This window comes from Mauremys reevesii, linkage group 2 (assembly GCF_016161935.1).
Source record: "Mauremys reevesii isolate NIE-2019 linkage group 2, ASM1616193v1, whole genome shotgun sequence".
Lineage (NCBI taxonomy): Eukaryota > Metazoa > Chordata > Testudines > Geoemydidae > Mauremys > Mauremys reevesii.
In genome coordinates, this window is record NC_052624.1 from 264385531 (window position 1) to 264412664 (window position 27134).

At 44.6% G+C, this 27134-nt stretch overlaps 1 long non-coding RNA gene across 2 annotated transcripts; it reads left to right on the forward strand.

The window, feature by feature from the left end:
- Nucleotides 1-3963: 3963 nt before the first annotated feature.
- LOC120399307 lies at nt 3964-26453 on the forward strand. 2 transcript variants are annotated; one of them, XR_005595078.1, is made up of 3 exons: nt 3964-4054; nt 8169-8293; nt 26222-26453. It is a non-coding gene; the product is annotated as an uncharacterized LOC120399307 (long non-coding RNA). The 2 variants fall into 2 exon arrangements; XR_005595079.1 differs by having other exon boundaries at nt 26279-26453.
- Nucleotides 26454-27134: the final 681 nt, after the last annotated feature.

The window sequence follows — 27134 nt, forward strand, 5'->3', positions numbered from 1 at the left end:
GTCCCGCGGCTCCGGTGGACCTTCTGCAGACGTGCCTGTGGAGGGTCCGCTGGTCCCGCGGCTCCGGTGGACCTCCCGCAGGCACGCCTGCAGATGCTCTACCGAAGCCGCGGGACCAGCGGACCCTCCGCAGGCACGCTTGGCCCTGATGCTTTGACCTCATCCATATTACCAGGCTTTTCACACATTAGTGAAGACTGTAGGTATGAGTAGAAGTCAGTGGGGATCAGAGGGTTGAACTGAACCAGTTCTTCCATCACTCAAACAGTGAGCATGTCTCTTTACCAGCAACAACATTTTAATATACAAGAGAAAAGACAAGATAATAGTAAGTTTTGATTACAAAAATAAGCTCTGCTCTCTTGAGATACCAAAATTAGATGCTGCTCACAGTATATTGTGTAGATCTTCATAACATGGTCCTCCCATCAGTGTAATAGTTAGCAATATTGACATTTAAACTATCATTAGCTTACGCCTCTCAGCTATTCTTTCAAGCTCTCTGCGCACTCAGGCAGACATCACTGCACTGATTACAATTTGGTTGCATTTTCAAGGTTTTCTTTGCAAGCAGAATAGCTAGTGACTTACCTTTCATTTTTAAGTGCATAAGTGGAGATTTTAGTGTGCATTAGAGCAGCTTGGGAGAGCTAGTCACTGTAATCTCTGGATACAAGTGGGGAGGGATAGCTCAGTGGTTTGAGCATTAGTTTGCTAAACCTAGGGTTGTGAGTTCAATCCTTGAGGGGGACACTTATGGATCTGGGGCAAAAATTGGTCCTGCTAGTGAAGGCAGGGGGCTGGACTTGATGACCTTCAAGGTCCCTTCCAGTTGCAGGAGATAGGTATATCTCCAATTATTATTTTTTTTTTATACTTAACCATTTGTCCATTGTGTAGTAAGTCCGTGCCAAGGACCATGTTGCATTCTGCCTATGAACAAACACAGACATTTCTGGTGACTCAGTCCTAGCCCTGTTTCCTATTTATGCATTTGAGCCATGCTGCAAAGCTAAGACTCACTAGTGCAGCACCTCTTGCTGGTCATCTTGGGAATTAGCTCTTTTCCAGCCTTGGAATGTTCTCTGCCAGCCGATGGGGGCCTGAGGCAGGTGAGATGTGTCCCTCCCAGACCCCAGTGCCATTTTCCTCAGGGTTCTACCCCAGCAGTACCCCCACAGTCTGTGTCTCCCCTCCCAGAGGAACCCCCCCAACCCTCTAAACCCACCTTGCTTCAGTGGCTACTGCCAGTCATCATCTAGCCCCTGCTCACTGGAGCAAACTGCTGTCTGTAAAAGGCCACTCATCATTGGCAAGGGGGCCAGACCAGCTGCCTCTGCTTAACCCCAGGCTGCAGCATCTGCAGCTCCAGTGCCTGTTTTGGCCTTTAACCAGGCCCACAGCCTGGGGAGTTGCCAGGCCAGATCTCCCCAGCTTCTCTTGCCTTTCCCCCAGCCCTGCTCCATTCCCTGTACCCTGAGCTCCCAGGCAGGTCCTTCTCCCTCCAAGGCTGGAGAAAGACTGACAGAGTGCCTCCTTGAGCCCTTATAACAGGGCCAGGTGTGGCCTGACTGGGGCATGGCCTCAGCTGTGGCTGCCTTCCCAATCAGCCTCCCTATTGGCTCCCCAGGGCAGCCCTTTCCCAGGGTTGTTTTAACCCCCTGAGGGCTGGAGTGGGGTGACCGCCCTGCTACAAGCCGCTTCATGCTTACACAGTCAGGAAATCATTTCCAACCTTATACACTTCAGTTTAAAATTCTGCATAAAGTTCAGCCAGATGGAGCTGTAAATGGCTCTAGAGAAAACAAAACAAACAAAAAAAACCCAAACAAACAAACAAAAAAAACCAAACCAAAAAAGTGATAAAAAGATAGTAGTATCTTTATATCCTAGACGAGTAGAAATATCTCCTAAAGAAACAATGTAAAGTGCACAGTTAATATATGCAATTGCTGACTGGAGGCAGTGGGGTAAAGTAATGGCCTCAAAACAGTGGGAGATAGGAACTAGTCTCAGCTTCTGTAATTACTCTCTGGGGCCTTGAACAAGTCACTTTAGTTTTCTTACCCTTTATATAATATTCAAACCTCACTCATCACTGGAGTATCTGAGCATCTTCCAATAATGCATTAAGCAATTTCATACATAATAAAGTCAGAAGGGACCATTGTGCTCATCTAGCCTGACCTCCTGTATAACACTTGCCATAGGATGTCCCTGTATTAACTCCTGTTTGAACTAGAACATATTTTTAGTAAAACATCCAATCTTGGTTTTAAAATGGCCAGTGATGGAGAATTCACCACAACCCTTGATAAGTTGTTCCATTGATTGGAACTGTTAAAAATGTACACCTTATTTCTAACACTTGACTAATATCTGTCACCTCTGAGCAGGCATTAAATCAAAAATTTAATGCTTGCTGTACAAATCGAGTTTACAGTCCACCACTCTACCAGCCATGGGCGGCTCTAGGTATTTTGCCGCCCCAAGCACAGCAGGCAGGCTGCCTTCAGCGGCTTGCCTGCGGGAGGTCCCTGGTCCCTCGGATTCGGCGGCACGCCCGTGGGAGGTCCGCTGAAGCCGCGGGACCTGTGGACCCTCCGCAGGCATGCCGCCGAAGGCAACCTGCCTGCTGCCCTCGCGGCGACCGGCAGAGCGCCCCCCGTGGCTTGCCGCCCCAGGCACGCGCTTGGCATGCTGGTGCCTAGAGCCGCCCCTGCTACTAGCTGAGCTATCAAAGGAAGATGTCAAATGGTAAAATGGAGATAGCATTGACGGGGTGTTGTAAGGACTGCTCGGTGTTTGTGAATGCAGTATATACAATAGGTGCTAAGTATAAATGTTATGGAAAGACACTTACAGTAACAATTGATGAGCACTAAGAAGCAAGGAAAACCTGATTCTAGGATGTGGCGCCCAGCATATACTTTCAGCAGGTTGATGCATTTCTAGAGCCCTGCGGAATATAAGTTTATAATTACCTATAGTGTTTTGCCCATGTCACCAGGCTACACCATGGCAGAAGCACAAGGTTTGTCATAGATTAGGCTCCATTTGGAGAGAAGAGAAGATGTGGAGAGAAAAGAATGACACATGGCAGGATAATAAAAAAGGGTGCTGCCATCATGGAGACAACTTATAATGGAGTCAAACATCTTGCTCTGAACAGAGAGCAGTAGCAAAAATCAGTTGCCTCATGTGCCACTACGCAAAGGAGATTTTAAGTTCAAAGGCCCCTGAAATGGCAGGGAATTGATTAAGTAGCATATACCCAGATGATCTTAGCAAGTGACCTGCACCCCACACAGCAGAGGAAGGAAAACCCACAAGTTCACTGACAATTTGACCTGGGGAGAATACCTTCCCGATCCCGCATATGGCAATCAGTTAGATCCTGTGCATGTGAAGATGGAAAAAAGGTATTTCTGCCAATGGTGGCTGTCTGCGTATCCAAAACTAGTCTTGACTCCAGTAAGTATGACTGCACTAATCTGAAGATTAGCTGATGGATACACCCAACAAAAGGTGAAGGCAGGGCCAAAGATAGCTCCTTAAAGTGCTTAACAGGTATATGGTGGTGTTCAGTGTGTTAATTGATTGCAGGATGTATATAATTTTTTCTGTATAAAGTGGTTTATTGGTGTGTTTCCTTTAGGCCTCATTCTCCATTCCATTGCTCTGATTTGATGTCAGTGTAATGCCATTGACACCTACAGAGTTACACTGGCATAAAGCCATCAAAAGATAGTGGAGAGTCAGGCCCAAGGTCCCGCGCATATAATTTCCCTTTTTGTTGGTGATGCAATTGCTTCAGTAGTATGTGATCACCCTGTCTTCAAAGTGATGACTAGTTCTTGTGATCAGCTGTAACTAATTACTGCATTGCTGGTCAATTGCCTGTCCTGATGCGTTGTAGCATTGTTATATAATGTGATGTGACAGTGGTGCATTCCCTCAGTACAGTTTGTGAGCTCTGAGGAAGACACTATGTGGAAATGTTAGCGGTTATGATGCTATTTTAATCACCTGCTATGAAGTAACACTGAGTAAAGTAAGATGTTTTTATTCTTTTTTTTCTTAGTTATTTTTCTGTGTTGTACTAGATCAGTGTGTTTTAATGGTCATAGATATCCTGCGGCTTGTTCTTTGTTGATTACTTATACTAAAGCTATTTTAAGCAATCAGATTTAATTGTTTGTGCTATGGGGTGGTGGGGATAAGGTTTGGAGATGTTTTTTTTTCTCTATTTGTGGAATGGTGCGTTAGATGTTTGTTTGTTTTTACTGGATCTCTCTAAGAACTGCACCCCCAATTCTTCCCATTTGTTTTCTTGGACTGTGTCTTCTTGTGATCTTAACCTGACTGGTGTAAAAGTGGTTACTCTTGCATATTGTAAAGGTATTGTGATAAACAGGCTTTTTTTCTTGTTGTAATGGACAGGCTATGCTGAGGAAGATAAGATATAATGGCTACCTATGGAAACTGAAATAGTATGTAGCACGACATTAGTTATCAGTTAGTTTGGAGAGGATATACTTTGTTTTTCATACATTCCCTGCTTTAAGTGCCAAATTTAGTATTTATTATCTTTATAACACTATCGCCTAGTGCTAGTTGCTGTAATATTCAGCAACTGTGGAGCCATAACTGGTGCCAGCATAATCAGGGTGACCATCTTAGTTGGATGGAAATAAGGAAAAAACACATGGAAAAAAAAGGCCAATGCTTTATTTTAAGAGGCATTTTAGGGATAAGCCATTTCCTGTGGCATACTGTGAATCCTTCTCTCAAGTGAATGTCTCTCCTGCCCTCAGGTGTAAAGTGTAATTATATCAAAAGCTTCAATGTAATATTTAGACTGGCATAGGCAGCGGGGTGGGCTAGCTGCCCTGAGTACAATCCCACCTGAAACTTTGGGTAAGTACTGGGGCAGTTAGGCCAGGCTGCTGTGGCTACACTGTTTTTTCAGGGCACTAGCTTAATTGAAGCTATTGCATTTACATCTACCTGAGCTAGAAATTACACCTTCAGCAACAATGTAGATATACCTGAGAGAAGCTTGGTTTTCTCAGGGACTGGTGCTGGCCTCTCCTCAGTAGCTAGCACAAACCATGACCACAAAGGAGGCCAGATTTCTGAAGAACCATGTATCATCTTTGTCCCTTAACAAGCAGGGCTGGGAACATTAAATCCCAGATTTAAGCTTTTGGTTTCCAAAGGCTCCTAGCTGCTGCAGGGATGCACCAAGAATGGGGGAGGAAAAACTAGGGAGGAAAACAGGTGGCTGAGAATAAAGAGGTGGGTGAAACATATGACCCACTTTGCTCATCTTAGCCAGTGCCTGGTGGCAGTGTCTTACACCTCACGAGGCTATATCTTCTCACAAGATCCCAAAGTGCTTTACAAGCCCTGCTGGAAAGCAGCTTCTCTGGAGCCACACACAGCATGCTGCAAAATAGTGCAGAGAGGGGAAATTCTAGCCAAGGACGCCAGGGTTAATTTCTGGGCTTGCAAGAAGGGCTATGAGACCTTTACTGTCCATGTAGAACAGGCAGGACTTTGAGTTCTAAGGCTTCATCTGAAATGACTGAGTATAGAGCCCGCATCTGGATTGGGTGGACACAAAGAACCCAGGCTTGAGTAATGCTCCCTGCTCTTTTAAAAAAAAAAAAACCCAACCAAACTGCTGTCTTAGGGTAGGTCTACACAACATTGCCATATCTATGCCAGCATAACCCCGTTGTATAGATGCAGTTTATACCGGCTTTTTCTGTTGGGGGCAGCAACACCACCTCTCAGAACAATGGTAGCTACATTGACTGAAGCATTCTTCCCTGGACATAGCTGCATCTACATGTATGCAGGTTGGTGTAACTATGTCAGTCAGGGGTGTGGATTTTTTGTGCTCCTGACTGAATTAGCTATGTCGACCTAGCTATTGATATAGACCAATGCTTTAGGGTTTATATGGAGAGGGGTTACACACACAACTCTACCCCCCCCCCCCCGCCACACATATGGGAAGAAGTGACATACACACACACTCCCATACACCTTTCTCACACAGAGGTGTGACTGACCAACCCAACCCTCCTTGCCTGGTGCTCTCCGCCCGCCATGCCTGGGCTGGGCCCTGGAACGGACTCACCGCCCTGGTACCTGGCACTGCGTCTTCCCAAGGCAACACATGGGCAGAGGGCACGCAGGGTCACATGCCCTCGCTCCCCATATTTCTGCCAGGGTTCACACCAGAACGTGGCCAGCAGCAGCCTTTTGGCGCTGTTTGAGAGGGAAGGGACAGGAACTGCTTCTAGCTGCGGGGGGGGGGAAGAGGAGGAGAAGGGGGAAAGGAATGACCTGGCCCGTGTCTTTGCAGAGCTCTTCTCTTTCCCCCTCCCCCCAGTGTGGCTGAAAGCAGCTTGTCCCTTCCTTCCCCTCACAGTGTCAAAAGGCAGCTAACTCTTCCTGTCTGCTGCTGGCTGCCAACATAACCCAGCCACCTCCTGTCCACTGGCTATAGCATGGGCAGGAAGGAGTTAATCCTAAGGATGCATTGTGCACCAGGGCTCAGGGAACGTGACTGCAGGGGCTTCAGCGAACCAGTCCAGAGAGGTAGCTCAGCAGAGTAGGGTGCCTAAGGGATGGAGCACCCCATGCTCAATGGGGGCAGAACCCAGGGTAGGAGGCATGGGTGAAGAGGGTGCTAAGCCCCTGCCTGGGGGACTGCTGTGGAGCCTGAAGATTTGGGGTGTGAACAGGCTGGAAATCACTTTCCTCTGCCACTCCAGAGCTTAGCTGAGGGGCGGAGAGGCTTCCGCATGCCAGCGCTGTGTGGGGCTTTGGCACATGCAGGGCTCAGCTCCTCCTGGCCAGCACCCTGGGCCGCAGGCTCTTGGGCTTTCCTGGGGGCACTGACCCAGCCAGAGGCAGCAAGGGAAGGAAGGAGCCTGCCAGCCAGGCTGTTAGTGAGCTGAGCACTCCGACCAGGGGCTGGCTCTCCGCAGTGCTGGGAGTAGGATGTGCCTCGCTGGGGCGGGGGGAATATATGGAAGAACAGCATGGCTGGGGGTGGGGTGAAGCCACAAAGCAGGGAAAGGACTGTGAGAGGGGGAGCATGTAAGGGCTGATGGGTGCACCCCAGAGGCAACATGTAACTGGCTGCTGCCTGGCGCCTGCCCACACTCACCAGCCACCATAGCTGGCAGTGTGCAGCCAGTGCCAGAGGGAAACAGGACAGGGGGCAGGGCCCTGCTGGCCGAGAGCTGGCACTGGCACTCAACGGGGGCTGCGCTGATGGACCAGCAGGAGGAGGGGCCCACCCCATGTGCTGTATCTTTGCCCTGCCACCAACCTTGCACACCCACCCCAATCGTCAGCCACTGGACTCCCCCACTCACCAGTACTGAGGTGGAGGAGACAGAAAATACGGGACAATTTGCTGGTTTCTAAGAAAAAGTCGGGACACCTGCAGGAGGGCTTAAATACGGACTGTCCCTTTATAAACGGGACCTCTGGTCACCCTAACCATAATAAACAGATGTTACTAAGGCTAGTTTGAGCCTTTCCTCAATGCCAATGGGGTCAGGCAGACGGGCAGAGGCACAGGATATCTGTGAAGCAAAACCCAACCCCTGTGTACAGACCAATGAATAGGGAACTCTGCAAGCTGAACTCTACATCTCCTCTTCCCTACTCAAGCTAGTCTGACCTAGAGGAGAATTGGGTCCTTATTGCTTTAGGTTTATCTAAAATGCTCCCATCCAGATCTCTGGGCACCCATATACTATGATGTGTACAATCAACAAAATCAAATCAGTGTCCAGACTAAAAAACCCTCTTACAATAATGGCGTTTATACCATATCTCTGCAGCACCTCCAGGGCTGGCTCCAGGCACCAACTGACCAAGCACGTGCTTGGGGCGGCACCTTGTAAGGGGCGGCGCTCGGGTTTTGTTTGTTTGTTTTTGTTTCGGCAGGGCGGTGCTCGAGGGGGGGGGTTGTTTTTGTTTCAGCAGGGTGGCGCTGGGGGTGGCGGTTGTTATGGCGGGGGGGGCGCTCTTATTTTTTTTGCTTGGGGCGGCAAAAAAGTTAGAGCCGGCCCTGAGCACCTCCCACCGAAGGAGCTTGAAGGATTAATGAATTACACCTGTAACCCTTCTGCCAGGTGAAGTTGACAGCAACTCGACTGGCATCCAGAGCCTACCAGCTTCCACATGTGGCCCACCACTGCTGCCTAACTTGGAACTGAGGGGTGTCGCCGCCTCTGGCAGCTCACACCGTGCTGTAAAGGTACCATCCTTCCTCATAAAAATACACCCAGGCATTCTGCACTTGCTCAGCCATTCTGTGGCTGCCCGTAAAGTGGATTCAGTTGAGTCCTCATCGAATGCCTCAGGTGTCCCTGTTACTAGCAGGCAGTTCTTAGGGTCCGTATTCATTCCCTTGCACCAACCCTCTAACATGTGTACAGCCAAAAATCTCATAAAATTGTTTCCCCAAATGAATGGTTTACTCAAGATGAGCTTGTGAGGGGTACTGACCCAGGGATCCTGGATGAGTCCCCACCAAATGTAACCCTTCTGCCAGGTGGAATTGGCAGCAACAAGGGCTGAGCAAAATGGGCCAGAAAATAGAACCAGCCTGAGACACACTTGGGAAAGCTAAACACCACTCCTGGGAGCCTCTAAGGGTATGTCTATACTACCCGTCGGATCGGCGGGCAGCGATTGATCCAGCGGGGGTTGATTTATCGTGTCTAGTCTAGACACGATAAATCGACCCCTGAGCGCTCTCCCATCGACTCCTGTACTCCACCGGGTGAGAGGCACAAGCGAAGTCGATGGGGGAGCATCAGCAGTCGACTCACTGCAGTGAAGACACCGCAGTGAGTAGGTCTAAGTACATCGACTTCAGCTACTTTATTCACATAGCTGACGTTGCATAACTTAGACCGATTTCCCCCTTCCCCGCCCCCAGTGTAGACCAGGGCTAACAGGCAATACTTCCCCTCTCACAAGCATTGAGTCTGTGTATAACAAAATACAGATTTTATTAAAAGGGAAAAGGGGACCCAACATTAATTTAGGAAAACACCACAATCACATTCTAAAGCAAGTGACCATAAGCAAAACCCCCATAGTATGTTAGGCTAGTGGCCTTGGCCTCCGTTTCCCACCTTGTGTTGGGAAAGTCTGACAAACAAATATCCCTTAACACACCACTTCTCTCTCCCTCTGCTGCACTCCACTTACAGTTGGGGAGAACCTTGGTTAGCAAAGATCCAGAGTTCAGAGATGCATTCTCGGGGGGGGTTCACCTCCCACTCCTAGGGAAGATGGGCGCCAAGCAATGCCTCTGCTGCCGCCTCTGCAACTAGCTCACAGCTGCCACTGTTTCTCCGTGCAGTCTCTGTGTTGTCTTTCACTGTCCCCTGCACAAGATCTAAGGCTTAGCTCCTAGACAGTGGTGAGGATGGCTCTAGGAATCACCAACCAGAAACAGGGCCTCTCAAATGAGTCAAATCAGCTGTTACTAAATGCTGGAGAGGGACAGGTCAAATGGTCTTGGATTCTTTAGGCAGAGGCAATACCACCAGATAGGAACACCTGTCCCCACCCACTGTCCTTTTCACTGAGATTTGGCATCTCTATCCCCCTGCTTAGCAAGTGAGGTTCAATTTAGGGTGACCCCATTACTCAAGGCAGGCTAAACACAGTTCTGCTGCCCTTTACTTGTACAATAAGGATAACAACATTTCATTACCCCTGCATTCAAATTTAAAAAATGTATTAAAGCTAATGTTAAAATTATGTAATATGTAGGTTAAGAAAAGAGTGTCTGTACATCTGGGTATAGTGCTTAAATTATCCCAAGTACAAAGGTTGGTTTAAAAGTAATACAATATATTTAGTACATAATCAGCAATAACTCAAATAAGATTAATAAATTTAATGATACACTTTAGATATTAGCCTCCAAATATTCAGGTACATCACTCTGGAAAAGTTGTACAGAGAGTTGGTTGTGGGAAGTAAATATATCAATGAGTGAAGATTGTCCCTCAGTAATTGAGAATTTAGGATAAGTTGTCTGTTAGGAAATACAATCCATCAGGGAAGTATTTCAGTTACTTTCCTAACCGCACATCTCATCACCACTCCAGCTCATCTCTCCTAGTATTGCCAGTGTCTGGTTATGTCTAGATGTGTACTAGAGTGATTTGAAACCCAAACCAGCCAAAACTGATTGTTTTGGCAAAGCAGTTCCATTTGCTGCACACCTAGATAGAGTAGACATGTATAAGCAAACACGGTCTGCTCCAGAAGCTTTTTCCCCCCAGCTCATCACTAGATGTCAGGGGAGAGCTCATTCAGACCCTGCTTACACATCTATTTATTTAATCCTCCTAAAAGAAATAATAAAAATCAGTATATATTGATGTTATAAAACAGCACAGGTAAATTAGAATACTCAAATTTATTACATATCTCCTGTAAGTGAAATAGAAACTTCAGTGATCTAATGTATTCAGATTTTATTAGTTAGTTAAAAGTTCTGCTATAAAATATCTCCAACCCTGAAACTTTACTTTGCCCATAAGGTAGAAATTGTAGTATGATTAAAGGTCTATTTTCTTCATTATCTATTAGCTGGAAGAATGCATGAAGAATTACATGTGTTGTTAATAATGTAATTGACGTGATTACATGTAGATGAGGTTTGTCATATATAAGGAGAAACTATGAAACCACTTAAAACAAATGACTGAACAAAAGCCTGCAATCAGGAGGGTCATCTCACCTTCCTGCTTGTAAATATTTAAAGGAAATGAATAATCATATCAACAATTTGCATTTATTGGGATCCGTTGACCTCAAAATGGAGGTGATAGAATTAATAGACATCAGCACAGAGTTGTATTGGATTTTTCATTGTACCTGTATTATGACTCCATCTGTTTTGAATGTAAATATCTCGGTTTTTTTGAGATCATTGTTACTGTAATCACCTCATTTGGAATAAGCTTTGTACTATACTTTTTCTTTGGCTACCACTCAAGTGACATTGCCACCGACTTGTCTTAGCCTGTGGAGTGCCTCATGACGTGAGCTTGCCTACTCTTATAGCAATCAAATTAATATTCAATTCAGGATGGTCCAGCTGGGCCTCATATTCCACAAAGTCAACAAAACAGTCTTTCGCTGACACAAACGAAAAGATGCAGTCAGAGGTAGGCCCTGACCAGTTCAGATTTTTGGGTTAATACGGGGTGGGGATTTTGGGATTCCCTCCAAGAACTTGTTCCACTTGGCTTCCCAAGAACTCAGTTCGACTCCAGACTTTGCCACTCAGGTATCATTATTTGGCACACAACAATGCTATGCTGAGTTGATCTGGCTCAAATGCAGGTGGGCTGGATGCAGGGTACATCACAGCTCCAAAGTTACGCAAAAACCCTCTCCCTTTATATACATTACACCTCTCATTGCATTTACTATACATTGCATCACACGTTTTTGGATTGGCTTGGTTACTTCACAGGAACTAATCCCTGTGCAGCATGCACTGTCCACACACTGTCCCTGGTTTGACTTCCTCTTTACCTCAACTATACATTCCTGACTTATTTTGTCCCTTGTTATCTAGTTCATAGTGAATAGTTCCCTGGGTGTTCTCCCTCTTATCTTAGTTGGCTCACGCATTCTGTGTCCTTAGCCTACTGACCTATTTACTTACCTTATTTAGCACAGATGTTCTGTTTTCAACCTGATGGTTCATTTCCTTTCCTAATTTTATCTTCCAAGAAATGAGGCCTTCCTCCATGTGTTAATTACTCAGGTCAGGTCAGGCCTCAGCTATATTGCAGATCCTTCCTCCCCTATCCATGCTTCACCCAGAACTGGCCCCTGGGAAGAAGCAGCCAGTCCTTTTTATCCTGCCTATTGGGCCCTGATTGCCTTCTGCCAATCTTTTTATCATATCTCCTAGAACTGGAAGGGACCTTGAAAGGTCATTGAGTCCAGCCTCCTACCTTCACTAGCAGGACCAAGTACTGATTTTTGCCCCAGATCCCTAAGTGGCCCTCTCAAGGATTGAGCTTATAACCCTGGGTTTAGCAGGCCCATGCTCAAACCACTGAACTATCCCGCCCCACTGCCAATTCTAACCATTTTAGCCACTGGAGGACCAGTCCTTACTGATTCTACCCACCACTGATCCTGGGTGGCCTCTCTAGACAACTTCTGGAGGATTAAACTTGGTGCTTTATTTCCCCAAGGTGATGGGGCTCCAGCAGGGAGCAGCAAATGCCTATCACAGATACATTTAACCTGAGATGGTGGAAAGCATGAGAGTTGCATGGCCTCAGAGACTGATCCAAAAGCCATTAATGCCAATAGAAAGACTTTGTTTTTGCTGGAAGTTGAATTGATCCCTTAAATTCTATGGCCCGTGTTAGGCGGGAGGCCAGACTAGATGATCTAATGGTCCCTTTTGGCCTTAAAATCTACAAAGCTATGAAAATTCATTCCTGTGCAGGATGCCAGCAGAAGGCCTATGCAAAACTTAACTCCCACTTATGCTCTATTTTGTGGAGCTAGGTGGTGCATACGCCTTGTTCTGGCCTTTGCACAAGGTGAATTTCAGTCTGAGTGCAACTTCATTTTTTTTTTTGGTCAAATCGCATATTTGATTATGAATTGCCACATATATTGGGTGAAAATCCCATACTGGTGATCTCACTAGTGATGGCAGAGGTCATGCATGTTGGATCCTGTTTTTTAATTCTCCCTTTAAATGTGCTTGAAAATTAATGCACGTTCTATAATATATCCTTTTTCAAATTTAAGTTTGCCCAATGTCTGCTTCTAGTTTTCAACATACAGTTGAGATGAAGCAATTGCCAAAATAAGGCATTGATTCAGGAAAGCATCCTCATTGCTTAAATGCTAGTCTGAGGGATGGATTTGAGCATGTACTGAATGGAGGCCTCATGAACAGAGTGTATTTTGAGCTCCAATAGCCTCAGCTAGGGTAGTGTCTCTCATTGTTCCTGTTCAAAAATGTGGACCTTCTTACCTTTTATCTTTGAACCTACATGCTACAAGAGTTTGGTAAGATTGCCAGACCACTCAGTATGTCTTTGCAGTTCTGACTTATATAGCTTATATGAATTAACTTACATGACATGAAAAATATCCTTGCTACTTCAAGAGTGACTGGGTTATAAATACAATGGAATGTGCTCTCTAAAACACATCAGATTTTTTTTTAAAAAAGCAAATGGCATCTAAAGAACAACTGTTTTGGAATTTAAGGATTGTCAATGATTTTTTTTAAATGTATCCTTTAAGAACCAGTTTAGACACTCATGCAGGAAACGCATGGTAGGATGAAAGCAGATCCTTGTGGATCTCTTTAAATGCATCCAACAAAAACTACTGGACTATTTTCTTTATTTGTCAGAATCTGGATTAGAAACTAGTTCTATTCCCATTAATTTCACAGCTGTTTTACACTATCATTCATTCTCTATGAAAATCCTTATGAGGCCTCTGAGTTTACTCACAGAATTTCTCACAGAGCCTGCCCAGGCCATCACTGAACAGAGAGTAGCAGCACAGAGCATGCCCAGGTACGCTGCAGAGGAGAGGGGTAAGAAGAGGACAGAGGAGTTGTTCATGTTGCTTAGAAGGTTAGTGGGTTCTGGCAATGCATGGACACAGGAGGCAATCCTAAGGGTGAATAAGGGACCCGCCCTGAATGGAAATGCCTTCGATACACTGTGAAAGATAGTGTTGACTCAGCAGACATAAATTTATATGTTTATTTGTAGTTTATCTTCTACTCCTTTGACAAAGAGTTTGCCAGTTCAGGGAGAGGAATGATGCTACTTCGGTTCGGTTCCCTTCCCTCCAGCAGACTTTTGGCCATTTGAGCAGCATTTCTTCCAGTACATCCCCAGGAGCAGATGCGATGATATGGTTCTAGGAAGTTTAGACTTGAAATTAGACGAAGGTTTCTAACCATTAGAGAAGTGAAGTTCTGGAACAGCCTTCCAAGGGGAGTAGTGGGGGTAAAAGACATATCTGGCTTTAAGACTAAGCTTGATAAGTTTATGGAAGGGATGGTATGATGGGATAGCCTAATTTTGGCAATTAATTTTGGCAATTGATCTTTGATTATCAGCAGGTAAGTATGCCCAGTGGTCTGTGATGGGATGTTAGATGGGATGGGATCTGAGTTACTGCAGAGAATTCTTTCCTGGGTGCTGGCTGGTGAGTCTTGCCCACATGCTCAGGGTTTAGCTGTTCGCCATATTTGGGGTCGGGAAGGAATTTTCCTCCGGGGCAGATTGGCAGAGGCCCTGGAGGTTTTTCGCCTTCCTCGGCAGCATGGGGCACGGGTCACTTGCTGGAGGATTCTCTGCAGCTTGAGGTCTTCAAACTGCAATTTGGGGACTTCAATAACTCAGACATAGGTTAGGGGTTTGTTATAGAAGTGGATGGGAGAGATTCTGTGGCCTGCATTGTGCAGGAGGTCAGACTAGGTGATCATAATGGTCCCTTCTGACCTTAAAGTCTGAGTCTATGAGGTTCTTATTTTCAGTGTAGTTCAATTGATTAGAAACTCTAATGAGGCAAGTGCTGGGCACTTCAAGGGCCTGATTCTGATTTACACCAAGGTCCCTTTGCTCAACTCTGGCAATGTAAAGGATATTGATAGTAGGTAAGGGGTACATCACGTTTAAAGCCCCTTTACGCTGCCAGAGCACTGTAAAGGTGTGTTAGTGTGAGGATCAGTACCCACAAGCGGCCAAAGCTGGCTCAGAGTGTTATTCAAGTTTCTGTTTTCACTTGCACGCAGAAAGAGAGAAGGGGGCGGGGGAAGGACAATTCTGCAGTGGTCTCACTCAAGTGCATTGTGTTCAAAACAGGAAAAGAAAAATAGAACAGCTGTTCCATTACACTCATTCCATCTAAATCACTTCACTAGGGCAGTAATAGCTCTGTTAATATCCCTTTTCACTTATCTACTACTTGGTCTTTCTGTCTGAGTGTTTTCACATCCCTTTATCAGTCTTCTCCAGCTGCAAGCAGCACTGTACATGTATTTTAGGCAAAAAGACCTTCTGAATTTTTATTTTAAGATTATGCTTATGCACTCACATGCTTGATCTGTGGGAGCAGGAAGCTCTAATACCATACTTGCTTCTCCACAGCGATTCCAGATAGAAAGAGGAATTGTTAGCAAAGGTTTGTGCCTGACCCTTGATTTAGGTCATGGAGAATTGGTTTGATAAAGTATGGTTGACATCTGTGGGAGTGCTTGTCTGCTTAAAATCATGCACATGCACAAGTATCTTTCTTTATGGGTCCTAGTTGATGTAACATAATCAACAGCTTATAGAGTAATACCTGTGCCCCAGGGCCCTATGCAGAAGATACAGCAGAAGATACTGAAAACATGCCAAATAGAAACTACCTTGAATATACATATGTACAGCTTTCAAATACCTGCAAACTATTTGCTTCTGTGTATTTCAGGGTGTTGTATAGCATCCATCACTGCAGTATTTAATTCCATGTCTGGTGGATCATTTACTGGGTACCCTCTCCCCGTTTGGGATGGGGTGAGGGTAATTATTTCCCCGCGCCTGAGTCAACATGATCGCCCCTTGTCTCGGGATAATATGGCCTAGGGGTAAAAGTCAATATGGCTGCCCTCTCTCAGGGCTGCATGGCCCAATGGCCAGAGTCAGTACAACTGCCTGCTCCCTCAGGCTGTGGGGCCTAATGGCTGGAGACAGTATGGCTGCCCCATTCAGCAGGTCTGTGGGGCCTAGTGGCCAGAGTCAGTATGGCTGCCCCGTTCAGCAGGTCTGTGTGTCTCAGTGGCTAGTCAGAGGGAGTGGGCTGCCACCTAGGGGGACCCGGACCCTCCTTGCTTCACCAGGTCCAAGCCCAGGGCCCTGACAGTGGCAAGTATGCTCGCCACTAGGTGAGCAGGGAATCTGTCTGAAACATGCTGACACCACCCAGTACAATGACTAGTCCCCCTGAGCTACTTCCTACCTCGTCCTTGGTGTAGTGGCCATGGCGTCTCCAGGGTCTCTGGGCTTCTCGGTCTGTGCGGCTCTCAGCAGCTCCATGACTCCCTGAGTGTCCTCCTGGGTCTCGGCATCTCTAGCTTCCATTGCCTGGGGCCTCAGTGACTCCCAGACTGGAACTGCCAGTGTGCATCCTCCCTCCTTGACAGTCAGCCCTGAATAAGCTGAGCTGCTCCCTTTTATACCTAGTCTCCAGCTGGAGCATGCCCTGCAGGGCCGAAGGGACGTGGCTTCCTTGACCCAAAGAGTAGACCCTTGCAGGACCAGTGCGGGGCAAGCGTGTCCCATCACAGGTATATTTCACTTAATCATTTCCCTGACATTGCAGGGACCTTGGGCACTGATGCACCTTGGTCCCTCCTATTTTCTGCCCATGGCACATAATAGCCTAGCCTCCTGTGGGCTGCAATACTTTGATCTAACTTTGGTTGTTGAGTTTAGTGCATGGGTGCTGGGTGGTGGTGGTGGCGGCATGTGATGTACAAGATATCAGACTAGATGATCTGATGGTGTCTTGTGGCCCTGGACTCTAGAACTCAGATTTTCTGGGGCCAAATTCTTTCCTTTAAAGATATAGCACTCAGAGATGACTAAACAGGTCTGCAATTTTGGTGGATGTCACCATGCATTGTTTGCATTATTATTGATTTATTTTACTTCTTGTTTTACACTTTATAATCAGTACATGGATTAAAATATACAAAAACTATCATTTTATTTTGACTATACAGAAAATAATCACCAAGCTGCTGATTCAGAAAAGCATCCCTATTCACAATAACAACGAGGAGTCTGGTGGCACCTGGACTAACAGATTTATTTGAGCATAAGCTTTCATGGGTAAAAAACCCACTTCTTCAGATACATCTACTATGCTAGTGACTACTGCTCCCCAGAAATGTCCAAGCCTAGGAGCAGGTTGAATTTATTCTCCATTTGTGATGTTTAAATTACCTAATATATTGATATCATAAAGGCAGATGAACCTGAGCTGGTGTAAACTGTCATAGCTCTACTGAGGATCTGCACAGTAGATTTTGTAATTTCTTTTTAAAATTCTGTTTGGTATTTTTTGCATTTATTATTTAACACTTGTTTATATCACCATATGTGTGGTGAGGTGAAGAGGCTGGAGACTGAAGGACTGTAATGGAGTCTTATGGTACATGTTGGTAGAAGGCCTTTTGGTTTTTATGAGGGAGTCTTCTAATTGGAGATTCCGTAAATGGAGACATAATGGATCAAAAGATCATACTGAAGCATTTTATATTTCATAGCTCTGTATTTTAAATGTTCTGGGGTGATTAGAGCCCTGCAAAGGAACATAGTTTCAGTCTTCCAGAAGTTCCTTGCACTTAGCCCCTACTCCAGGTATTGGCAACCTTTGGCCCGCGGCCTGCCAGGGTAAGCACCCTGGCGGGCTGGGCCAGTTTGTTTATCTGCCGCGTCCGCAGGTTCGGCTGATCGTGGCTCCTACTGGCCGCGGTTCACTGCTCCAGGCCAATGGGGGCCAGAACATCCCTCGGCCCGCACCACTTCCTGTAGCCCCCATAGGCCTGGAGCAGCGAACTGTGGCCAGTGGGAGCCACAATCGGCCGAACCTGAGGACTTGGCAGGTAAACAAACTGGCCTGGCCCACCAGGGTAAGCACCCTTACCCTGGCGGGCCGCGGGCCAAAGGTTGTCGATTCCTGCCCTACTCCCTTGGGCCTGCAGAGTTCTTCCTTGCTCCTTGTAACTGAGCACTGCCTCTCAGGGCCTTCTCCCTGGAGACTCTTCCTGCTAACAGATTTCTCACTGCCTTTCCTCCCTGGGGACTCGGGCAGCTTCTCCCAGGGACCTCTCTGTTTCTTGCAGGGCCTACCTCAGGGCTTCCCACGGAAGCTTAAGATGCTCTATGTGGTTCCTATCACAGTTTCCTCCCAGAAGAGTTCTTGCAAGCCTTTTTTATGAGGCCCAGGTCTTTACTGTGTTAATACCTGACCCTGTTAGTTCCACCCCCTCAGGCAGGGTTGCAATTCATTATGACACAGATGGGGCTAGCTCCATCTTTCTCCTTAAAGGGGCCAATTACCCTGTGACAGGGACATTGGCAAGGGACACATAGATATTTCTTTCTGATCCCTTTGAATGACATAGTCACACAATTAGTACAATGAACTTCTTGTTTCTCTTGTTTATGTATTTCAAAATCCAGTTTAAATATTCAAATTCTTTAGAAGTCTATTTTTTCCAGCATATTGATCAAGTTCCTCTCCTTTTTTCCATGCACTTTTTTTATTATTCTATTCAGAATTTTTTTCTGAAATATGTGCCCAAATCTAAGGCTGAAATGTCTGCTTTTGTATTTGTCTTATGCTAGCTAAAACATTTCCTTGTATCTTCCCTTAGAGACACTAACTGCGCTACTGGGTGTGTGTGTGTGTGTGTGTATATAGCACTTCCCATTTTCAAAGCATTGTACAAACATTAGCTAATTTATTTGACATGCTAAAAGAAATTAGACTCCATATAACTAAGTCAGTTTGGAATGAAATATATTTCTAGTCATCTCCATTTAATAATCACAACCACAACATCAAAGATGATTCAGATCCAAATTGAAATAACTGATTTTATTCTATCTGGATTTGATTTCTTTTCCCGCGTGCCCTAAAATACTCATTCTCTCCTTCCTGCTGGGATCAATGGTGGCTGGGACTGGGGCTTACAATGAAGCTACACAATTCCAGAGTGATTGAATTTCACTCCAGGGATTTATCTCCGGTCACCTCTTCCTGTGTTTCCACATGACTGGCCCTAATTTTATGCATATTCAGTGAGTTATGTCCACAATGTAGATACAAATATAACCTTCCTTGTGGCGGGGGGTGGTGGTGCGGTGGTGGTCATGATAACTTACCTACTAATCTTCCCCCTTCTGAGATCAGCTTTCTCTTATCTCTTTCCAAACTCTGTTCTCCCATATGGGAGCACAATATATTGCTGCAGGCTACTAAACTCCCCCAGCCCATCTTTTGCAGAAGATAAATCACACCACACATCTTGAAATTCTTAAACAGATTCTATTAATGGATGATCCAAAGTAAGTATCAAGTCAAACAATACAGATGGAAGCTTTTATAATACAGTAGCAATCCATAACATTTTGCTGACTACATGAAGTCCACCGGGGACTTTGCTATTGCTATTATTTTATGTGGAAGGTGCTCAGATACTATGGTGACTGGTGATGTAAACCTCCCTGAGATAGACATATGGAGCTTTACAGGATCTGCCTGGCTTCACCTTCTGTAGAACTACATATTGCAGTAAGTAATGTAGTACTTGTGACAGTTCTTGGGGTGCCCAGGACTGGGAGACACCATGTTACCCACCCTGCCTCCAGGGAAAGGGTAAATTGCCTCTGCATAACTGCTGGTCAGCTCTCTGACACCTCCAGTCTGTTAGCCACCCAAGCACTCTCCTCTGGGTTATGCCAGCCCATTGCAGGTTAACAATAGGTGCACCCCAATTCTCCAGCCCCTCTGATGCACTTCCCCTGTAGTATTTAGCCCCTTATCTACTGAACACTCACAGAATGCTCAGATCAGCTGTCTTCAAAGGGAACAGTACACATACCAACTTGAATGATTCAACTTTGGATCAGCTGTATGTATAACACCCCAGCACTGTTATATTTATAGTGAAAACAATCAAGTTTATCATCAAAGATTAAGATTCAAGCAATAGGAGTAAGGATAATGGAAACAGAAATGGTTACATATAGAACAAAATCATAACACGCTTTCTAGAGATTAAATTTACCATGCTAACCTTCTGTCTAAGGAAGTTTATCTCAGCCCAAATGGCTTTTGCAGTGTTTCCAACCAAGGTTGACTGGGATCCCGTTTTCATTAATGTATTTCCACAGATGCAGCATAAAAGGGGTGTTTCCTTGCTTATGTCCCACCCAAGTTCATTGTCTGCCCCCAGAGACAGGACAAACCCCGGGGGGGGGCACTGAGGCTCGAGGCTTTAGCCCCATGGGGTGCACCAGGGCTCAGGGCTTCAGCCCCACAGGAAGTGCTGGGACTTGGGGCTTCAGTCACCTGGGGTGCACCAGGGCTCCTGCAGCAGAGCCAGGCAGCTCTGGATGGCTCTGGCTGAATTTAAGCCCTGCTTACAAGGCTTAATCTACATGTGAACAGAAATAGACAAGTGAATAGACATCCTTCATCTGGCAGAAACCTGTTTGTCAATCCTGCCTTGATTCAGACTTTAGGAACATATGTTCATTATACATATCTAACTTTGTATATGGTATCTGTGCATACCTTTCACAATTATATTAATGATCAGCATGATCCTGGCTTTCATTTCAGATCTTGTGACATCACATGGATAAATACCATGAAAGTGATGTGCTAAGTATAGTATGTCAACCCTGTTAGGAGTTGCTGTTACAGAACAGTGAATCCTTTGCCAGCTGCCACCAATGGGCCTCTGTTTCACAATACCATGATATGTTCTGAGCTTGTAAAGTGTAGTGCAGTGATAGGCTAATCACAAAATCTACAAAGGGAAATTGGCTAAGCATGCAGAAGTTCAGATGCAGATGAGAACCTCACTGGTGTAGAGATCTGGCAGTAGGTCTCCAAAGAGCAGACTGTTTGGCACTTCCTGGTTCTGTCTGGATCAAAATCAGAAATACCATTAGAATATGCCCATTCGTGGAACTTACAAGTTTCATTCTGATCCATGAAACAGTGTGGCGGACTTCTGTATGTTGCATAGGAATGCATGTGACTCCTGCTAAGTTCAGGTGCTGGAATGCTGCATAAAGATTCAGGATAATTACTGCTGGATCAAGCTGGCAAGTGGATGTTGGTAGCTCCAAATGGGGTATCAGAAGAAAATTCAAGGTCATTCTCCTGGCATTGTCAATGAAACATCTTTGGGACCACAGCATTCAGATGGCCACAACTGTACAAGCCTGTGCAATAAAAGTAGAAAGCTCTATTTCCCCTGATGCCTACAGTCGGTGAGGAAAAGCCAGTGACAAGGTGCCTACATTCCTATGATACTGCTACAGAACATGTCTTCATGGGGTGGATGCTGTATCTTATAATATACTGATATTCCAATCCAATGAACATTATCAGTAGAAACTGCTGCTGGAAGATGTAAGATCCAGAAGCTCTAAAAGGAAGCTTAAGGGAAATAAGTTCTCACCTGTTCAAATAGCTTTAAAGTTGCAAGGAACGGGGGGAGGGAAGACCCAAATATATAACACATGTATAAAGTGTATTGTAGGATGAAGGCGCTGTGATCTCACAACTGTCATCTTACCCCTCACAATCACATTTATTTAACTCCTGCTGAGGCATACACATGTAGCAGTTTGGCAAAGCACTGGAGTTGGAAATGACCTGTTCAAAGCTTGCCTCATTTTGCTGAGTGAACAATGTCAGACATTAAGTGAAAATACGGCATCAACGATTTGATTAAGCTAACAGACAAGGGAACACTTGAGGGTTTTTTGGCTTTGTTTAAATTTTGTTTTATTTAAGCTAAATAAAGCTTTCTTCAGAGATGCTCTCAACACCTATGTCCTTGTGCTGTGGTCAATTCACACTTTAGTATTATGGCAGGGCCTATTTATATTCCAAAAAGAGAAATACATTACATCCATGAGCCTGTAGCAAAAGCAAGCAGAAGAGAGGTATCTATGCTACTCTGCAATAGGGTTTGTTATATTAAGCAGGTTCACACTTGAAAACAATGTTTTGACTGTTATTAGTATAGAAACATATTTCCAGCTCCTGTCACAATCCCCTGCCCCCAATATCTTAAAATCCAAAGGGCTGGGGAAAGGTTTGCACAGTACTTATCACAATGCCATTGTATAAATCCATGGTACATCCACAACTTGAATTCTGTATGCGGTTCTCCTTGCCCCATCTCAAAAAAGATATATTAGATTTGGAAAAGGTACAGAGAAGGGCAACAAAAATTATAGGCATTTGAAGACAGATTAAGAAGACTGGGACTGTTTATCTTAGAAAAGAGACAACTAAGGGACGATATGGTAGAGGTCTATAAAATCATGAATGGTGTGGAGAAAATGAATAGAGGATTTGCCCCTTCATATAACACAAGAATATGGGGTCACCTAATTAAATTAATAGGCAACAGGTTTAAAACTAACAGAAGGAAGTGCTTCTTCACATAATGCACAGTCAAGCTCTAGAACTTGTTGCCAGTGCATGTTGTGAAGGCCAAAAGTATAACTGGGTTCAAAAAGAATTAGATAAGTTCATGGAGGACAGGTCCATCAATGGTTATTAGCCAACCCCATCCTCTGGGCAATCCTAAACCTATGACTGCTGGATGCTGGGATTGGATGATGGGATGGATCACTCAATAATTGTCCTGTTCTAGTCGTTCCTTCTGAATCATATAGCACTGGCTGCTATTGGAAGACAGAAGACTGGGCTTGGTGAACAATTGTTTCTGACCCAGTCTGGCCATTCCTGTGTTCTTAAGGCAACTTTCCACTTGCTTCAGACAAAGCTGAGGCCAAGAATCTGACCTATGAATATAAAGAAAAGTGTTGTAGTCAATTATGCATATTTTTTCATGGAAAAATATAGTGAATGTATATTATTTGTTGCAAAAATTGACAAAAGGATGGAAAATGAAGGCAGACATTTAATCCTTAACTTCCACCATTGTTGTTAAACCCATAAAGGCATTCTAGACACTCATGAGAGAAATACGTATTACAAGACCTCAGTGTTCCCAATTAACCTTGAGCTGCTGATGAACTCTCCCTGGTTTCTTGAAACTTTATTGGCTGTTGCCCTGAATTCTAACCTCTTCTGTCTCGATCAGTTGGGAATTGACGTCCTTTGTTGGTGGGCAGGCTTGCTTTCAAGATGACTGAGTTCTCTCTGTCAGACTTGTTTCGTTCTGGCCAGCTATGCATTTGGCCTGGCTGCTTCTTTGACTGATTTTTTTAGTTTGGTGTTATTGTACAATGCTGAGCTGCTTGGTGACTGGCATCTTCAAGACAGGTTTAATAAAATAAAACATGTCAGCAAACCCACCAAGATGCCTCTGGAGTTACTCCAAAACCCACTGAAGTAAATGGGAATCTGACATTTGACTCTCTAATGATCCTATGGCTGGGGCTATCAGAAAGGATTGAGTCCAGGACTTTCGCTCCAAAGCACAGACCTCAACCACTTGAGCTAAAGTCAAGCCCATTAGCTGGGAGCTGTAGCAGGTGACTATCCTCTGTGGATCAGACACAGAATGGGGCATCTAACATGTTTTGCTAATGAGTTATAATTTAATGGGCTTTGGACCAGACATTTTGGCCCAGATTCTGAAAGTTATTTCGTGCCTAACTCCCATTGATTTCATATACAGCTATACCACTACCCCCAAGATGGTGCAGTGTTTGGTTGAGCTTAGCTCAAGGATGAAGAACAGCTGGTTGGAGCTGAACCTGAGCATGACCGAGGTTATGATGGTGGTGAAGGAAAGCCACCATGCAGTCTCCTTCGATTGATGGTGCAGACCCACAATTGGTCAATTCAGTCTCTAGTTTAGGAATGCTCCTGGATTCCTTGCTGATGTTAAGTTCTCACCTAGTAGCATCCACAAATAACATTTTCTATCACGTCCAGCTGACTAGGGAAGCCATCAGCCCTTAAGAAACTCTAACTAGTACAGACTGCTGCAGCGCATCTCTTCAGCAACACAGGCTAGTGAGAGGATCTCAGACCTGCCTTCTGATATCTCTCTGCTGGCTTTCCACAGACTACTGAGTAAAGTTCAAAGTCTTGGTCCTTATCTTCAATGCACTCAATGGCCTGCACCCAGAGTATCTAGAAGATGGTTTAAAGCTCCAAGATGAAGATTGTGGTCAACAACATAGTTCCTCAGGCACAATGGAACTCTCCATCATACGGGGAAAGCTCATTTATGCAGGAGACAAAGCTTTCTTGGGAACTGGTCCGTGACTGTGGAACTAATTCCCCCAGGGTCAAAAGGACCATCATAGACCTCACCACTCCAAATGCACTTCTTTCAACCTTCCTTTGGTAATATAAACATATAGCAGAATATATAAGGCACCCAGATACTACAGTGAAGAGGATGGTATAAAAACATAAATAGAACTGAATGAAGAGAAGAGAACCCGTCCTAGGGATTGTTGCTCTCTGCAACATATTCCCTTCTTAGTCCTTCTCTGAAAGAAGCCATGCAGACATAGGACAGGGGAGGGGTGGAGAATAGTGCTCTCAAGGCTGATTCCCCACTCTGGCACTTTGAGTGCAGAAGGTGGGGGCCCACAAGGATTCTAAAAATTAATACTGGCCACTCCAGGCTGGTATTAAACTTCCAAGGTTACAGCTTCTCTCTGACCTTGGATGGGTAAATGCTGCCACCACCCACGTGCAAAAAAACGTTTTGACCCAGGAAGGTGCACTTGGGAATTCCTCCCTGTGGGTACCCTCAAGCCTTTTTGCCCCCCATCTCTGGGGAAGAGATGAGAAAGAAAACAAAGGAAGTCAGCCGTTGCCACCAGCTAATTAAACGACATATGCACAAACCTCTTAGGACACACAAACCCAATCCTGTTCTTAAAAAAGGGTAAATTTTATTAAAAACAAAAAGAAAATCTTTTTCTGGTACTTCTGGAACTTAGGCTATTGCTAGATTTAAAAAGAGCAAGTATAATAATTAGGCATCAAGAATGGTTTTCTTGAGGTCCAGCTTAATGGTTACAAGCAGCAAACAAAAGCACTTGGGGTTAGGACAGAGGAGTCCACAAGCCATAAAGAGATAAACCTAATCACATTTTCCTAGACATTTCCTGATCTACTTACATGTCTGGGGTTTCAAATAAGTAGCTTCTAGGTATGATCTGATGGTTTTTCATACCTGGCTTAAATCTTCTTACAGAATTGCTGCTCTGTGCCTCCTCTCTCCAGAGAACAACCACACACAGACAAAAGGGGAGTCTTATTTCAATTTTTAAAAGTTCTAGCCTTCCCATTGGCTCTTTTGGCCAGGTGCCCACTCACTTCCTTTTACCTATGCATGCAGTCAGACTTTTCAACCCTTTACAGGTAAAGCAAATAGAGAACAGCTACCATGAGGGATTTTCTAGCTAATTGACTGGCTGGGTGTCCATAAAAATAAGCTGTCCCCCCTTCATTTATCACAAGTGTCAAGGCAATGAATTTGCAGCAGATGCTCCAATATCTCTAATAGAATTATCCTCAAGTCCTAACCAAAGGAGTGTTATACAGGGAATACAATTACTTAAGACAGAATTACCTGTCAACTGTGAGGGTTTTCCCTTTTTGGAGAATGATGCAACTCAGAATGTTTGATTTTTAAATGTGTTTGTAATGGGCATTATCCTGTAGTGTCATTTTGGCACAAGGACAACCTGGATGGTGATGTGAAGTAAGATACTGGGTATAAGTTGGTCATTCATGCTGCACAGGGAAGACTGATCTTCCTCTGTGCTTATTTCCCCCTCCCCTTATTAGCAACACACCTGAAACCGTTATCTGTTCCCACTGGTTGCCATTTGTATATTTGCAAGGAAAAGGAAAGTATTTTCCTGGTCTGGACATCATAAAGCTGTTTTGCAAAATGTAAACATTTGTGCCCTGGATAAGAAACAACTGTGACATAGACATCAAACTGGCTTCCAGTTGGCTCTGCTCACTGGAATAATAATAAGCAAGCCACTTTCAATTTCTGTCTTTACCCCAGGAAGAAAAACAACTAGGAACTGTGAACAAATATGACATATTAGTTCCTACAATATTCAACATAGTCTGCTCAGAGGAAAGTAGAATCCAGTATAGTTGGTGGTTAGTCTTTCAAATTTGGATAGGTAGTAAATTATGATACTGTAGCTTCTTTACAGAAATTAATATCTACTTATAGATCTGAAGCTACTAAATGCAAATGTAAGCGAATCTATAAAGGCACAGTCAGATTTGTGTGCTAGGAAAATAGGTGTGTAGGTATATTATAACCTGTCCTAATGTATTGATGCTATTGTTACACCTTTTGACATTTGTTTGTATTTGCCAGTGGCGAAAGAGGCCATTACATAAAGAAGTCTTACGGAAAAGCAGCTTTCTTCTGCAGGTCTTCTCTGAAATTTGCTACCTGGGAGGGCTCCACGATTCTGGAACTTGCTCCCCCTCTTGTTCTGAAATAGGCTGGATTTGGTGACCTTCCTGACATGCTGCAAAAGGAATCTGATGGCTAGAGTTTCTGGAGAGAGCTGAAGATGTTTCCAGCAATGATGAAGGGTTGGAAAGGAGCTTTGGTATAGTTTGCTGGCTGGCAGAGTTCCTCTTTGGATGATAATTTTGATGTTGCTGCTGCTATGTTGTAACATTAAGGGTGTGCACCAAAAGCCTTATCTAATTGCCATTTTTATTATTTAAATTGAAATAAACACATATGTATTTGTCTCCTAATATTTCCATAGTTGTAAAGCATAACACTCCTGTCACCCTTTTCTGACAGCAGCATTTCCTTTGATTCTGTTTGCTCTGTTTTCCCCGGTCCTCGCTTTTATCTTCTAATAGATTTTCAAACAGAGCTACCTTTGGAACGGTCTCAGACCATTATACCATTGCTGTAACCAGTGTGGCAAGTTGAAATAGCATGTGCACCTTTGGCCTGGTGTGAAAGACAATGGCTGGATAGAAACTAGATTCTGACAGCCAAATGGTTCCCCCAGCAAGAGATTTATGCCAGGATCCAGGGGGCTGAGTGTTTGAACTGCCCTTGTACCCTGTCAATAGCAAACCAGTGAAGCAGCATCAGAGACTGAAGTTTCCTATTGTCTTCTATTCTCTCATGTATATTTGTCCTAATAGCAAGATTAATCTTTTTTTTTTTTAATGACTGAGCCAAAATTCTACATTCATCTGATTCTTCCTTTCTGGTGGTAACTACGGGTCTTTACATGAAAACTTGGTTAAGAGTCTTT